The sequence below is a fragment of the Triticum aestivum genome, unplaced genomic scaffold (assembly GCF_018294505.1).
Source record: "Triticum aestivum cultivar Chinese Spring unplaced genomic scaffold, IWGSC CS RefSeq v2.1 scaffold35694, whole genome shotgun sequence".
In the NCBI taxonomy this organism is placed as follows: Eukaryota; Viridiplantae; Streptophyta; class Magnoliopsida; order Poales; family Poaceae; genus Triticum; species Triticum aestivum.
The window spans coordinates 35,412-43,227 of record NW_025227329.1 but is presented as its reverse complement, the minus strand read 5'-3'; the positions used below and the strand labels follow the sequence as shown (position 1 = coordinate 43,227).

Below are 7,816 nucleotides of genomic sequence, written 5' to 3'. Positions count from 1 at the left end.
CGGATCGCCTTTTCAGTTTTAAAAAAAATAAAAGAAAATAATGGAAATGTCAAAAAAATAAAAGAAAATAAGTTTCTCATGTGATATGTGGTCTAGTTGTTGGGAAAATTTGCAAATGTGAATTTTGACTTTATTTGCAAAATCTCTCTGAAATTTGTAAAAATGGGCATAACTTTTGCATACTAACTCGGATGAAAAAGTTTTTTATATGAAAAATCATCTACTCGAAAAGTTACATCCAAATTTAATTGGGGGAACCCCGTTAAACATTTTCAAAATCCTCAAAAACCTAATAGAAAAAAAGTTACGGGGCTTGTAAGATCTAGAGTGGAAAAAATTGAAAAATATTCAAACAGTGGGCAAACTATGGTCAAACAATGGTCAAACTAATTATTCTAGAATATTAGTGTTACTAAATAATTATTTTAATTATTTCAATTTTGGTCAAATCTGGTCAAACTGTGGTCAACTGTGGTCAAACTGTGGTCAAACAATGGTTAAACTAATTATTCAAGAAATATTAGTGTTACTAAATAATTATTGTTTTTTAAAACAATAGTTTCAAACTCAAACAGTGAAATGTGTGAGAATAGAACCCGGAAGGTTAATAGGATTGACATCTTATTATTGTCAGGAAAACAACAAGTGCAGACTTGGAGCGTGGGAGAATAGAACCCGGAAGTTAAGCGTGCTTGGGCTGGAGTAGTGAGAGGGATGGGTGACCAGTTGGGAAGTTAGATGATTTGGAATGATGAGGGGTGATAAAAGAATAAATTGAGAAGTGATGAGGGGTGGTGATTAGAGACTAGAGGTTAAAATAATTCAGAAATTTGAAAAAAAAAATTCAATTTTTTTTTTCAAAAACCTGTGGCGGCCTTTAGTCGCGGTTAGCCACAAGAACCGCGACTAAAGGTCCTCCGCCCCGACGGCCACCTGGCGCCCACGTGGACGGGTCTTTAGTCGCGGTTCTTAAGCAACCGCGACTAAAGGGGGGGGCCTTTAGTCGCGCCCGTTCGGTCGCGGTTGCGCAACCGCGACTAATGGCAGTTGCGAACCGCGACCAAAGGCCCTTTTTCCACCAGTGAATGGTAGGCGGCAAACGGACTGACGGGTGGCGCCGGAGGAGAAGCCTAAGAAACCACGTGCCATCAATGCGAGCGGCAGATGGATGGACGGGCTGCCGCAGTGTCGTTTGAACACATCGCAATTGCCTGCACCGGGAAGCGGTGCGGGCGGTGCTCTCGGACGGTGCTCTGCTTCAATACCGGCGCCAGTGAGCAGCCGCGTCCGCTCTAGCCGGGCATGAATGCGGGTGATGACGCTTTGGAGCGGCGCTGACCGAAAATGCGCGGGAGGATGGAGGGTTTTTTGGTGGGTCTGGGCGGGTCAGAAACAGGCTTGGGAGCGGTCCGTACTCCTGCCAACCTTTCCACATTTGTCTCTGGTTTGCGGGAAAAAACAAGTCCGGTCAACGCAGCTGTCCGATGCAGACCCGCGTTGGATGGCTTTCGTGGTCGTGACCGATGTAGGTTGTTCTCAGTGTTTGCCGCAAGAAAAATTCCCAGTGTTTTTTCTTAGAAGATTTTTTTTCTCAGTGGAACGTACAAGCCTGGGCATGGATGGGCCAACGTTACATCTTACATGGCAGGCTAAGCCTGCAGCTGCGTACAACCTCAGCGTTAATCTCAAAAAAAGAAAAAAAAAGACTCAGCGTTCCTACACTCAGCTGCCTACTTCCCATTGTCTAAACCGTACCCCCCAGTCTCTCCACTCTCAGCAGCGGACGGACCGGAGAAAGAAGGACCGGAGCAGTCGGCGACTTCACCCTGCCCCGTCCCCGTCCGCATCCCCGATCTGGTTAGCCCACCCCTTCTCCTTCCCTTCCTTCTCCATCTAATCTACTAGTGATTCCTTTTCGTCTCATCTTATTTTCCCTCTATTAGTAAACCCTAGCCAGATTATCCGCTCCTAATCAAACCCTAACATCCATCCCCTTCTGCAGCAGTGCACAGAGAGAGAGGAGAGGGTACCGCTGATGGATTCCGCTGGTGAGACTCCCCAAGGCCAAGGGTAAGATCCCACTGGTGTTCCTCCCCCTCTTAATTTGTACTTGCTTTGTACTCCCTCCGTCCCAAATTCTCGTCTTAGATTAGTCTAGATACGGCGTATCTAGACTAATCTAAGACAAGAATTTTGGGACGGAGGGAGTATATGCTATCGCTATTCTGGATGGATGTGCATATGTCCGTTGGGTTCTAGCAGCTGTCCTGATGTGAATATATGTGTGTCCATTGATAAAATTCCTTTTCATGCCAGGGCCGATACCTTTCCCACGCGTGTGGACGGCGGTTGGCTGCGCTGTTCTGTGCCGCTGGCCGACCCAGTATCCGAGGTGCTTGGCGACGACAACCTCCTCATCGAGATCCTCGTCCGCCTCCCTCCAAAGCCGTCCTCGCTCGCCCGTGCGTCCGCCGTATCCAAGCGCTGGGGCAGCATCCTCTATGACCCCCAGTTCCGCAAATCCTTCCTCAAGCACCACCGGAAGCCTCCTCTGCTCGGCTTCTTCAGAGGGTATGCTAAAAGCTTCATTCCTGCCATGGACTCGCCTGACCACATCCCTGCTACCCGCTTCTCCCTGCCCAAGAGCACCAGAACCTACCACACCGATGAAGCATACATGGGCTGCCGCCACGGTCTCTCTGTCCTAATTGACAGGAATAAGCATGAGACCGTCGTGTGGGATCCCCTCACCGGCAAAGAGCACATCGTGTCTTTTCCACCAGGATTCCACTCTATGAGGACAAACTCAGCCTGGCATGGCGCTGTACTGTGCGTTGATGCCGAAGATGGGCACGTCCATGGAGATTGCTTCTCAAGCCCATTTAAATTGGTTTTGGTCTGCAATGGATTCAGTACACAGGCATCTTGTTCTCTCTATGACTCAGCGTCTAGCGTTTGGGGAAATATTTTCTCGGTGACCATAGCAAATAGGATTTCTGTGACAAGCCGCAGCATCCTTGTCGGGAATACACTTTGCTGGTTGATTTGTGGTGGTGAAGTTCTTGTGTTTGATTTCGAAATGCAAAGTCTTGTTGTGATCAAGACACCGGTGGAAAACCACGTTACCAACGACCGGTGTTTTCAGCTCTTGCGGATGGCCGATGGTGGCCTTGGCCTTGCTGGTTTGTTGGACCTGACCATCCAATTATGGGATAGGAAATCTAACTGTGATGGCATTGACGAATGGGTGTTGCTGCGGAAAACCATTCCACTGGATGAGATGCTTCCAAGGAGAATAAGTTATGCATTTTTTGTTGGGTATGATGAGGAGTCAAATTTGGTTGTTCTCTCCACGATGATTGGCAACTTCACGCTCCAAGTTGACTCGATGCAGATCAAACATATTGTTAAAAGAAACCAGATATGTCATGACACCTTTCATCCCTACAGGAATTTCTATGCTGCAGGTAATGACCCCTATCTAAATTGGACAAGCAAAATAGTGCAATTAGTTTTCGCTCCTATTCATTCCAGTTACTTATGGTATGTTCTTGCGGTAACATTGTTCATGTTATTAGGATTGAACTATATATATATAAGAATACAATGTCTTGTTTGTTTCTCTGTTGATCTGGTCATGTTATGGTTATCTAATTTCCCATTGTTTGCCTAACTTGGCTGATTAGAGGGACCCATTAAAGCTAGAACATGAATACAAATATGGCTTTGATGCCTGGCCATTGCTAAAGGCTAAATACAATTATGTGCTTGTAATGATCTTTTCATCAGAGGGTTTCTAGAAATTGGAAAATGGCAATAGCTGCAGCAGTGAAACCATATGAAATAATTAATCAATTGGAACATCTGGAGGCGGTTTAAGGCTTGTCACGTTTTCTTCTTCACTATTCTTCCTTGCAAGAATTAAGTTTATATTGATTGATCTTGATATAAATCTTCAATTCATGATACCATGTTCTCTAGTTTTTATTGAAAAGTAGCACTAGTTTATTAATTTCACGTAGTGCTATGTTATGCTTGTTATGGAACTCTGGTTTCACATTCTGTGCATATTTATGTTGGCTTTATGGTCATAATTGGTACAAAACTTACTCGACAATTATTCTGGGTAAATGCATTTTCTCTAAACATGTAATACAATAATTCATTTCTAGACCTGGCGATATATGCGGAGCCACACTGGACTTTTCTTTGAATTTTCATTTGGTTTGTGCTTCATTTTCTTCTAGGCAGCGGAGTTGGGAGGAAAGGCACAGATCTGGCCGGAACTTTGAACACACCTGATATGCTAACGTGCTATCTTTGTCAAACAACTTAGGTAATTTTCTCTTTTCATATACCTTTTTTTTGCTTGGTTACCCAATTTACAAGATGGTGCATAGTTTATGCTTGCATTTTCCTTCGTACTAGACATACCAGCATGGCATACTAGAAATTTTTCCATCGTTCTCCGAGCCTCACATATAGCATGGCACAAAAAAAGTAAATCAGGAATGAGTCAACATTCTTGGGAGTTCTGTTTTTTTTTGCGTCACATGATTGGCGGCGAGTCACTGATCTCTTAGTTTCTACTGCGATCGTACATAGTTATGTTGCAAGAATCTTGTAAACATGTCAACATACAGCTGCTAGAACAAACTAAATGCTCTGTTATTGTTGTTCTCCATTTGAAGGGGAGCCTTGGCGCAGTGGTAAAGCTGCTGCCTTGTGACCATGAGGTCATGGGTTCAAGTCCTGGAAACAGCCTCTTACAGAAATGTAGGGAAAGGCTGCGTACTATAGACCCAAAGTGGTCGGACCCTTCCCTGGACCCTGCGCAAGCGGGAGCTACATGCACCAGGTTGCCCTTTTATTGTTGTTCTCCATTTGTGGTATCAGTTTGTCGAATAATGATGGGATGATTGAGCTCTGGATATTTTTTCTGAGTGGGCATGATAAATTAGTTTGACTGAGATGACATTGATGTTCTGCAGGTATCCAGAGTTAAATTCGGGTTGTCAAGATGCGGACATGGCTATTTGGTGTAAGGAAGTTGTTCCATTTTGTATGGTGTGGTGGATGCTCGCACTGGTAGAAAAATGGCCTATAGTCCCGGTTCGTAAGGGCCTTTAGTCCCGGTTCCGGAACCGGGACTAAAGTGTCGGTACTAATACCTCCCCCCTTTAGTCCCGGTTCAATCCAGAACCGGGACTAAAGGCCCTCCACGTGGGCAGTGCGCAAAGCCCAGCCAGGAGACCCTTTGGTCCCGGTTGGTGGCACCAACCGGGACCAATAGGCATCCATGCGTCAGCACTTCTGTGGTTGGGGTTTTTGTTATTGTTTTGAAAGGGTTGTGGGGGGGTTGGGGGTTTTGGGGGGTTAATTTAGGTGTTTCATATATTGTGTTAGCTAGTTATAATTAATAGAGAGAAGTGTCCTCTCTTATGTCTGTGCTTGGTCGATGCTACGTACTAGACATACGTATAGAGAGGACTAGACACGCTAGCTAGCTAGTAAGCAAACGAAGGAAACAAAAAATCGTCATGAACATATATGCATATAGAGAGAAGTGATATCGACCACCTCACCTTCTCCGAGAGATTGGTCGAACAACAAGTTCTCGTATATCTATCTGACACTACCGGCTACATATATACAATAATTATCTGTTACAAATATAATCATATGGACTCAGGGTCCACATAGAATTCTTCGTCTTCAGGGATCACGTGGTCAAGAAAGAATGCCGCCAATTCCTCTTGAATTGCTCGCATGCGAACTGGTGCTAGGAGTTCATCCCGCTTTCGAAACATCTAATTTGAAGAAGGGGGTCAATACATACATACATACATATATATATATATATATATATATATATATATATATATATATATATATAAATGAATGAAACTCAACACAAATGATGGTAATAAAATAAAATTGTGAATGTTGTTATTTACGTACTTCATATTGTTCGTTAGAGTACCCGCCCCGCTCACAGGTCGTGTGACGGATGGACTCGCAGATGTAGTATCCACAGAAATCATTCCCTTGTTCCTGCCACAACCACTTTACAAGAAATAGAGGTCAATCAAACTGATAAGCAAGAATGCTAAATGGTATTGATGAAACTAGCGCTTGAATCACTAGGAGATGCGCGGAACATGCTACTATAGTACTTACTTTCGGGTGTCTAAATTCCAGCTCCTTCGGCAGTCCCGGAACTGTTTTGGTGAATTTTCTCCAAACCCTGCCAGACAAAGAAAACAATTACTTGATATCAGGAAATGAACAAAGTTGCTGATATGGTGGATAATGATCGATTTAACTTACTTCTTGAGGATTTCAGTCATGTCCGCATACTCTTTGGGATCTTTTCGTTTAAAGTCCAAGACGGTTACTACTCCTTGCTCAAGCTTAATCTCTAGGAGAATATAGTGGAAACTGCACACACATGCATAACTCATGAATTACATTACTATAACCTTGACTAATATATAAGGGAAATCGAATACGCACAAGACAGTAACACTCACCTGAAGTTGTAAGGAAAGAGTATTATATCTTTGTTTTGATTTATTACGAACGATCGTAGCAAGTTGGCCTCGGTAGCTGCGGCATGAAGTTTAACCTGAGTTACATCTGTGAGATATGTGTTAATGAACCCAATATCACCGACTTGTCTTTTCTTCAATTCGGCGATCTTCAATCTGCATAATATAGTGAGGATGATTATAAATACATGCAATGAAAGAGCTAAGCTATATAGAGAAACTTAATGACAGAAGTAGTACTACTTACAGACAGTAGCAGGCGACCGTTGTTTTATCGAGGGCCAATTGATTGAAAAACTGATAGAACTCCTCAAATGGAACAGGCAACAGATCAATTCCAACGAGGTCATGCTCCTTTTTAACTTTCACATACAAAGTACTCCTCCCCCCAGAGTCTCTGCAGATTTTCAAGTACCAATCATGCAATCTTCGCATCATCGTTGATAGAGATCTTTCATCTTTGACGAGAGGCTTCCCGTACTCGTATCTTTGTATCTGCACGTCCATGGGTTCATAATGTACTTCGTCGGGCAGGTAATCTGCAAGATTGCTATGACCGGGCACCATCCTCGGATCATTAGCGACGTTGTGGCTAGGCACCTTGAGCGGGGGGCACGATTGCTTCGCTTGTTCGCCGAGCTGGGCAATTTGTTTCCCAGCTCATCGTTCTTTCAGCCTTTGATCACTGACAGTACTTTCCGACCGCTCCGCTTCGGCAAATTCCTTTCCAATAATGCGGTCATAGTTTCCTTTTGGCGGATCAGACTTTGGTGGTTTTGTTAGGGCAGCCAGAGTGCGCTTCACTTTCACCCGATCTACCTTCTCCTCCGGAGGTGGATGTTTCTTTGCTTTCACCCCTTCAAAGAAGTTCCTCACTTCTTCTCGCGCGATCTCGGCGTTCTCCTCCAGGGTCCTCTCATATGGTAACTTCTCTGGAGTCTTCAGAGAAGGACCGAATCTGTATGTCCTCCCGCCTCTGGTTGTACTGCTAGACGCCGACCGAGCAGATGGAGCGGTTGTCTTCTTTACTTGCTTAAGAGGCGGAGGAGAAGGACTACGACGCGCCAGAGCAGCTGGAGCGGCGGCAAGTCTCTTCCGCCCTTGCTGACGAGGCGGAGAAGGAGGAGGCTGGCTGCTCGGGCGCGTCGGCGCAGGCGGAGTGCCGCCATGCGCCGGAGAAGGAGCCGGCCGAGGGCCCTGATCGTCACTCGCCGGAGGAGGAGGCGGTGGAGGCGGAGTGCCCTGACTCGCCGGAGGAGGAGGAG

General features: G+C 45.0%; 1 pseudogene; it reads left to right on the top strand.

Moving 5' to 3' along the window:
* Positions 1-1,164: 1,164 nt before the first annotated feature.
* Positions 1,165-2,978, top strand: LOC123172697 (uncharacterized; annotated as a pseudogene).
* The last annotated feature ends 4,838 nt before the right edge of the window (positions 2,979-7,816 follow it).